This window comes from Tupaia chinensis, unplaced genomic scaffold (assembly GCF_000334495.1).
Source record: "Tupaia chinensis unplaced genomic scaffold, TupChi_1.0 Scaffold140218_1, whole genome shotgun sequence".
In the NCBI taxonomy this organism is placed as follows: domain Eukaryota; kingdom Metazoa; phylum Chordata; class Mammalia; order Scandentia; family Tupaiidae; genus Tupaia; species Tupaia belangeri.
The window spans coordinates 1558105-1566778 of NW_006200097.1; positions in this window are offsets into that span (position 1 = coordinate 1558105).

Genomic DNA, 8674 nt, shown 5'->3' on the forward strand with positions numbered 1-8674 from the left:
TTTGTCTCTTGTTTATCCTGGGCCCCTTCTGGTCTTAGCAACCCTTGAACCCATTTTCTATCTCGTAGGTGGACTAGTTCTTAGGATTTGCTAAGCTCTTGGAAAATAAAGGAGGTACTTCACTCTGCAAGTAGGGATTATCTTTGTGGGTATGATTAAGAAAAGAAAATGGTTTCCCTTGCAGTGCTGGTAGAGTGTTGGCCTTGATGTTGATGAGATAGTGCTACTGTTATTTCTGTACATATAAGACCTGTCACTTTACATTTTCTATTTCTCAGTGAAGGCGTGAACACCTAGAGATCCACATATCTACGGGGAATTAGAATACTGAGGAATGGAAGCAAATGGAAACATTTTCACATTATACATGTCTAACTTTAGCTGTGACCTGAAATGTATCTCCTAAGACTACTATAAGGGTGAAATTGAAAGTTAAAATGTTTTTCCACTCCAATACTGTATAACCTAATCACTGTTCAAAAACTCTTTAAATGTTATTTTTTGGTAGTTTGTAAGTTCTTGATGAGGATTAAATAAAAAGATATATGCAAAGTGCTGAAATAGTGTCTCTTCCGCTATGACCACTCAATAAATATTAGCTATTTTTATTACTTTAAAAGGTTTCATATAAACATAATATATTTGTTTAATAGCAATTAATGTTTACTGAATTTTAATGCTTTAGTTTCTCTGATACATTTACCAAGACAGTGTGTTTTGATTTAAAAGAGCCTTAAGTGCTTGATAACATTCAGGGTTTATCATTAAACATCTTTATTGCACTTCTGTTTGCAAAGTACGTTTTTGTCTTCTATTAGTCTATTTAGTCATATCCTAAGATAGAGAACTCACTGATACAGTTGAATAGTGAAGAAGCAAAGGACATGGAGAAATTAAATGATGAGACTATAACCATTGTCTAGCTGAAGAAAGATGATCTTTAAAACATGGGTTTGCACGTGTATACAGGTGAGTATATGTGTGCACATATACATATTCTTATATATATATATATATATATATCTTTATGTGTCCTGCTTTCAATAAAATCTCTTTTTTCTAAATTAAAAATAGGGATAATTCTTCATGCCTTCAACTGAAAAATTGCAGCTTTCCAGTCACTGAAAATGAGATATTATTCCTATTTAAAAGCTGGAACTCTGGCTGAATGCTTTGGAGTACATTTAAAAGCTTTGCCTGGTACCCACAGCTAATGATTCCTAGTTTTACTCTGTAGGAAGCAACTCTTTTTTGTTATGTGAACAAAATCACAAAAGGTAATATACCCAATATATTCTGTCTGAGTCAAGCAAGAACCTGGGTTCTTACAAATGGGCCTGGGTAAGGGGCTGGATTGAGAGGGTCCTCTGGGTGTGTAGTGTGTAGGATCCATAAAGTATGTACTAAGTGCCATAGGACTGTCTTCTTCGGCTTTTTTTTTAATTTATTTTTTAATTGCCTTCTGTTTATAGAGGACAATTTGTGAGTTTGCCTTGGTCATCAGGAAAATGCCTTACTTATTTTCTGATGTTTTACAAAACCGAGGACCCTACCCACAGGATATTTACACTGTTGTCTATCAAAGCAGTCACTGGTAGAAGACATAAGCAAGTCATCAGCCAAAAATATGTGACCTATGAATTATGAGTGCACATGAAAAAAGTCACTGCATTGCCTGGTCATAAGTAAATTATTTTCTTTGGAGCTAATGGTGCAGCTCATTTAGGTTGAGTTCACCTTCCTCAGATGCCATCAGCATCTCATTTTGGCCTCTCACTAATGGTTCTTAGCCATCCTGCAGGGGCCTCTCAGTAGGAGCAAAGTCTGAGTTGAATCCTCCTGAGAACATTGAGAGGAGTTTCCCCTTGTTTCCAAAGACCAGGGACTACATGGAGCCTAACAAAGATAAGATTCCAAATATGGAGCCTAACAAAGACAGGTAAGATTTTTTTTCAGAGTGGAAAGAGTAAAGAAGGAAAGGCAGATGACTAAGGATGTTGGTATCGCAGTTTCTGCAGCCCCGGTGCTGCCCACGGTAGCTGCAGAATGAAGACCAGCAATCTGTTCCCCTAGGTGGGGCAACAGCCTGCTGGTGGCTTCAAGCTGGAGCCCTCTCCCCCGGCTCCTGAGCCAGCTCAGCCTTTTGTTCTCATTGTTCCTCATCTCCAGGACTTCAGCAACATCATTCAACCCCTAATGTAGAGTGAGACCCTGTGAATTCTGCAGAGTCAGTGGATGTCAGCGACATGTTAGCTATCCTGACTTCTGTCACCACCACTTTTGGGTTTCCACGCCCTGTTTCAAGAAAATCACTATTCATTGGCTTTTTACCATCTCTCACTTTTGGCTCTGCCATTTATCTGATACCCTTTGAAAGTGTCCTGTTCCAGTTTCCCATCCCCCCCTTTTTTTTAAGAGAGAGAGAGAGATTTTTGCTATAGTGCACGTGTGCTCACCAGAGACATTGAGAAAGACAGAGAGACAGCAAGAAATCACTCCCCGGGGGTATGGCCATGCCCCAATCCCTTCTCGTCTCAGGATTTTGGGCACACATGCATACTTGCCCGCTGTGAATTTTAAGCCTCCAGGTCTGAGACACAAACTGTAGTCAATAACGTGAGAGTCCAATGACATAACCATTATGCCATTTGCTAGTCTCTCCCATCCCTTTTAATCATCTACTTTTTTCTACATCATCTATTTCCTGTCACCTTATAACTGCTAAACCCCTGTATTTTTGCCCTAATAGTTTAAATTCTCTCCAAATGTCAACCTAATTATTCTAGGAGCAAAGTAGAAGAGATTAAAACATGTTTGCAGTGAGAAGTCTCACAATGACTTACCTAGACATGACCTATTTGCTACCTGTGCTTCCTGCCCCTGTGGGGGAGCAGCTCTGGGTGGGATTCTGCCCTCTGACACTCAGGCCATTCTGTGTTTGTGCTGCTCATGAGCCAGCTGTTACATAAGCCAATGAAGGCCCATGTCCTTGAGGAATGGTAAATGGGCACATGGTGGCACTCAGATGGCTGGAAACTTGCCGGTTAACCTCTGACCTTGTCCATGAACAGAATTTCAACCCCAGTCATATTCTCCTGAAAGACTGTTTTCATCGTTAACTGTAAGTTCCATGAAGGCATACCTCTCTCTGGGTGCCATGGAAGGAAGCCATTGTAGGCACTCAAGTGGCCTTTGTTAATTTGAATTCCTACCTTCACTGAATTTCAACAAGGTTTTTTTTTTTTTTGAAATTGCCGGAGAATGTGTGCTCACTAGAGAGAGAGAGAAGAGAGAGACAAAGGAAGCACCCCCACATGGGGGCATCACAGTGCACTCTCTTTTCTTCCATTTCTCCATCCTATCAAGATTTCGGGTGCACATAAACACAGGTGTGGTTTTCAAGCCACTGGAGCTGGGATTTGAACCACAGTTGGCCATGTGGGATCTGGCTCCCTTAATCACTATACTACGTGGCCAGCCCAAGCCTCTTTTCTATTAAGTAGCACAATATCAAATGAGTATAGCACCGATTTTTTAATATGTTAATGAAAATATACAATGCAAAATGATCATTGTATCCATCATGGGGCTTTGAATGAGTTTCTGAGGATTGGAAACATGTTTCAGATAACAGGATTATGAACAAAATAGAAACACAGTAAAGCTTAAAGAATATCTCAAACAAGGATATATGTATATATATATATTTTTTCTTTTTCTTATTCTTTTTTTTTGAGAGGTTTTCACTATAGGGCATGTGCACTCACTAAAAAGACAGAGAGAGACAGAGAGACAAAAAGTGAGAAATCACTCCTTCCAGGAGAGGTGGCCATGCTGCAATCCCTTCTTCTCCATTCTCCTCTTGGGATCTTGGGCATGCACGCACACACGCCTGGTGTGAGTCTAAGCCACCAGGTCCGGAACTTGAACCGTGGTTGACTACATGGGAGTCCAGCAACATAGCCATTATGCTAACTGCTGATCCCAATATATATTTTTTTCTTTTTAAAAGAGAGTTTTGATATAGGTCATGTGTACACGCCAGAGAGACAGGGAGAGAAAGTGAGAAATCACCCCCTGGGGGAAAGGCCACGCCACAATCCCTTCTCCATTCTTCTCTCAGGATTTTGGACATGCATGCACACATAGGTTTAAAGAAAAAAAATTTAATAAAAGAAATATGAAATTTATAGAGGTCCCTGTTTACCTGTAACATCAAATATCAAAATCTTCTCAGGATCTTAGTACTATTATTTCTTTTCTTTTTTTTTTTTTTTTTTGAGGGGGTTTCACTATTGGGGGCGTGCGTTTTTGGAGAGGTTTTCACTATAGGGTGCGTGCGCTCACTAGAAAGACAGAGAGAGACAGAGAGACAGAAAGCAAGAAATCACCCCCCTGGCGGGATGGCCATGCCTCAATCCCTTCTCCTCCATTCTCCTCTCGGCGGGATGTTGGGCATGCACGCACACGTGCCTGGTGTGAGTTTAAGCCGCTGGGTCCAGGACTTGAACTGTGGTCAACTATGTGGGAGCCCAGCGACATAGCCATTACACTAACTGCTGGTTCCAGTACTATTATTTCTTTAAAAATTAAAGAGATAAAAGATTTAGACTCAATAAAATCCATTGCAACTTTTAAAAAATCATGATATTATGATTACAAATGGTCAAAAAATGTAAAATATAAGTAAAATGAGGATTTTATTTTCTCTTTGGGGAATAGGTCTTGCCTTAAGACAAAGAACCTTAATTTTAAGTCTGTGATTATACAACCTTATTTCTTTGAATTTCCTAAAATCATGTGAAGAAATTGTGTATGCCTCCCCCTACACACCTTGAGGAACAAAGATTCACAGTTTTCTTTAATTTCCCAAGGTAGTTGAAACCTCTAAAACCTTACATATAAAACACTGGATTATAATATTTTAGGTTGTCTCCTTATGAGACGTGGCAAAACATTTTCTATGGGTCTGGCATCATGCTTATATGTATAATATGAACTCATTTTACCCTAACTTCCTAACACTGCTGTTTTTCTGATGAGTAAGTTAACTTTCTCAAAGTCTTTGAGTTGACAGTAGTGAAGCTGGGATCGCAACCAGAACTGAACCAATATCCCCTGCTTTTTGTTCATGATGGAGAACTACCTTCCATTTGGGTAGACAGAACATCTGCCAAGAACCAGAGTCCTCTCAGTCTGAGACATCATTTTCCATTTCAACCATCCTTTATATTTACACAGAAACTGCTTCCTAAGCATCCCAAAGCCTTACCAGACTCAAGCCCATTTCTCTATGGAACCAACCTTCTAAAGCACAGAAGCAACCCTCTCCAGACAGCCCACCTCCATTTTTCCCATTGTACAACTTGGCTGCAGTAAGCATCATTTTGTCTTAACTATCGATTCTAGACTCAAGACTGGCCACATGGCACAAGTGGAGCATACATACATTTGGAGCATCTCCAAGAAATCCATCCCGAGTGCCGAATGGCTCTGGCCTCGTTCCAAAATTTTACTAACCTTCCACAAATTGTGATTCCAGACACGTTTATACCTTGAGCCCCAGGATAATGGAAGCCACAAAAGAGGAAGAAATTAAAATGTCAGTCCAGCTGGGCCCACAGCGTAGGCCAGCAATTACAATGGAACCCGTTGCCTCTTGGGTCATCTGAGGGTAGCACATCTTTGCTTCCTGCAAAAGGGGTAATAGTAATCTAGAGCCATTTCCTAGATCTTCTTTAACTCACTGTGAATCCAGCGTGCTACCTAGCAATAGCAACCAAGGTTTTAAGAATAAAAATTTTATAACACAGGTGGAACACAGAGATCAGAATTCTGGTAGCTTTTCTAATTTAGCTACCATTACTCTTATTCAGGGACTAACAAACTACATAGCTGAGGTTATTCTCTGCTCAAAAACAAGTGAGGGTCACCTAAACCTTCTCGCTCATTTCTGATTTTGAAGGATGAGTCCCTGATGATGGAAAAAAGAACATCCAAAGTCAGGGTGCTATCTGAGAGGTGCTATGTGTTGTGGGATTATGACAAAAGTTCAAAGCATTCATCTGGGGAAATTAAGTGAATCTGAGGACCAATGTCAGAACCGTGGATGACGAGGGGGATTGGATGGTGTGAGAACTGACATATTGCCAATCTTCTCACTTTCTCCTCTTTTAATCTTTTCAGCCCTGGCTACTGATGGAAGCCACTCACTTGACCTGAAGTAATCTGTGGCATATTCTGTTTCAGAAGGTGCCGACTTCAGCGTCTGTGCTATTACAGTTTGACTCTGCTAGGTTTGAAAGTGAGCACCCAAAGCAAGTATAATAGATACCTTTTCTTCTGGTATGCCAGGGATAAATTAAGATTACTTTAGCAAAAATAAGCTTTGTGCCAATCTACATTATACATCCAAGAAGCAGCTGGTCAAATGAACAAAGAGAACTATTATTTAGTCCTGAAAGAGCTTGATGGAACTGGTCCTCTTTATTTTATTTTTTTATTTTATCTTGATACAACTGTGCACATACACATTCTTTCCTTATATTACTTGATACCTGCTTTGCGATAGCTTTCTTTCCTTGGGTGCCTTTTCCATGAAACTATAGGCTTCATGAGGACAGTTTCTCTCAGAATCATATCTTTGATGCAATAATTTTTTTGAGGAAATGAAGGAAGAAAGTCAAGACAGAAAAGTATTCTAGTCTATACCATAGGAATAGTGAATTCTTACCAGATTTGTAAAATGTGGGTTGCATTACTGGGGGAGGGCGTGTCTTTAATTATCAGTGGTTATAAGTGAATTTATAGTATGTGTAAATGTGCTACTGAATGCAGTTGTAAGGTGTGAAACAGGAACAGGCCTTTAAGCTGCAGTCGAGAACTGCTGTTTTTGGCCTTCAGCTTTTATTCTTTCTTGGGGTAACTCAGCCAGTTTGCATCTGGGAAATTGCTCCTCCTTTACTCTCTGCCCTGTCTTTGTTCTCTTGCTGCAGGGGCCTCAGACCTTCCCCAGGTATAGGGGGACCCTCTTTGGTATATGACTTGACTGTTCCTCTGGGGAACTGCCTTCGCTGGGGTGGTGAGGCTTTGTTCAGCTGCATCCCCAGCTGGTCTTGGTCAGAGGAGCCCTAGCCACTGAGCTGTTCCCTCCTTGCTTTGGAGAGAAATGAGCTGGGCCCATGGGCCTCTACATGAAATCCACACAGGAGAAGGCGAGAGGGCAGGGGGGATGAAGAGAGAGGGTCCGCGTGACACCATTAGAGGCAATAAATCACCCACAGCTTAATTTTTTTTCCCCTATCATTCTCCACAAAAAACACTAGTATAAGGGGAACTAGCAGTTAGCGTAATGGCTATGTCTCTAGACTCCCACGTAGTCGACCGCGGTTCACGTCCTGGACCCGGTGGCTTAAAACTCACGCCGGGCATGTGTGCATGCATGCCCAAGATCCCGAGAGGAGAATGGAGGAGGGGGATTGCGGCGTGACCATCCCCCCTGGGGGGTGATTTCTCGCTTTCTGTCTCTATGTCTCTCTCTGGCGAGCGCACGCGCCCTATAGTGAAAAACCTCTCCAAAAAAAAAACAAAAACAAAAAACAACAAAAAAACCCCACTAGTATAGGGACTATGTTGTGTTGCTTAAATAAAAACACTAATTAGTATAGGAACTATGTTGTGTTGCTTACACACACACGCATACATACGCACACACTTTTTTTGTTGTTGTTGCAGAGATAGAAAGCCAGAAAATTACCCCCCAGGGCAGATGGCCACTCCACAATCCCCTCTCCTTCATTCTCCTTGTAGGATTTTGGGCACGCACACACAGACACGCAGCATGAGTTTCAAGCTGTTGGGTCCCAGATCTGAACCTAGGTCTACCACATGGCAGTCCAGCACCTTAACTACTACACCACCTACTGACCCCAATGCTCATACTGTCAAAAGAAGGAAATCATTTAGATGGCTCTAAGAGGAAGTGAAATTGCTTAGGTTTTAGTCTTATTAGGAACGCATGTTTTTGGACTAACATTGTTGCTGCCCTAGATATAAAAGCCTAGCTGCTGGAGCTGTAGATAGCTCAGATGGATGTGATGGTGCTTGAGCCTGACAGCTCCATCTGAAGAGAGCAGTTATGACTCACTTGTTTATTCTCCCATTCAATCCATATTTATTAAGCAGCTACTGTGTGCAGGCCTATCTTTACTCCAGGCTATGTATTTAGGCCGTTTTTTGAACTGTTTCTCTTATCACAAGAACTCTGAACCTATACTACTATTCCTTCCCTAAAAAGACTCCACTTAAGAAGACCCCATGAAAATGTAAGATCATGGGGCCAGCAGGTGGTGTGGCAGTTAAGGTGACTGGATCCCACATGACCAACTGCTCAGCTTGAGTCCCAGACCCAGTGGCTTGAAAGTCACGCCAGGGGGAACCAGTAGTTAGCGTAATGGCTATGTCGCTGGACTCCCACGTAGTCGACCATGGTTCGAGTCCCGGACCCGGTGGCTTAAAACTCACGCCAGGCGCGTGTGCGTGCGTACCCAAGACCCCAAGAGGAGAATGGAGGAGAAGGGATTGCAGTGTGACCATCCCCCCTGGGGGGTGATTTCTCGCTTTCTGTCTCCATGTCTCTCTCTGTCTGTCTGGCGAGCGCACGCGCCCTACAGTG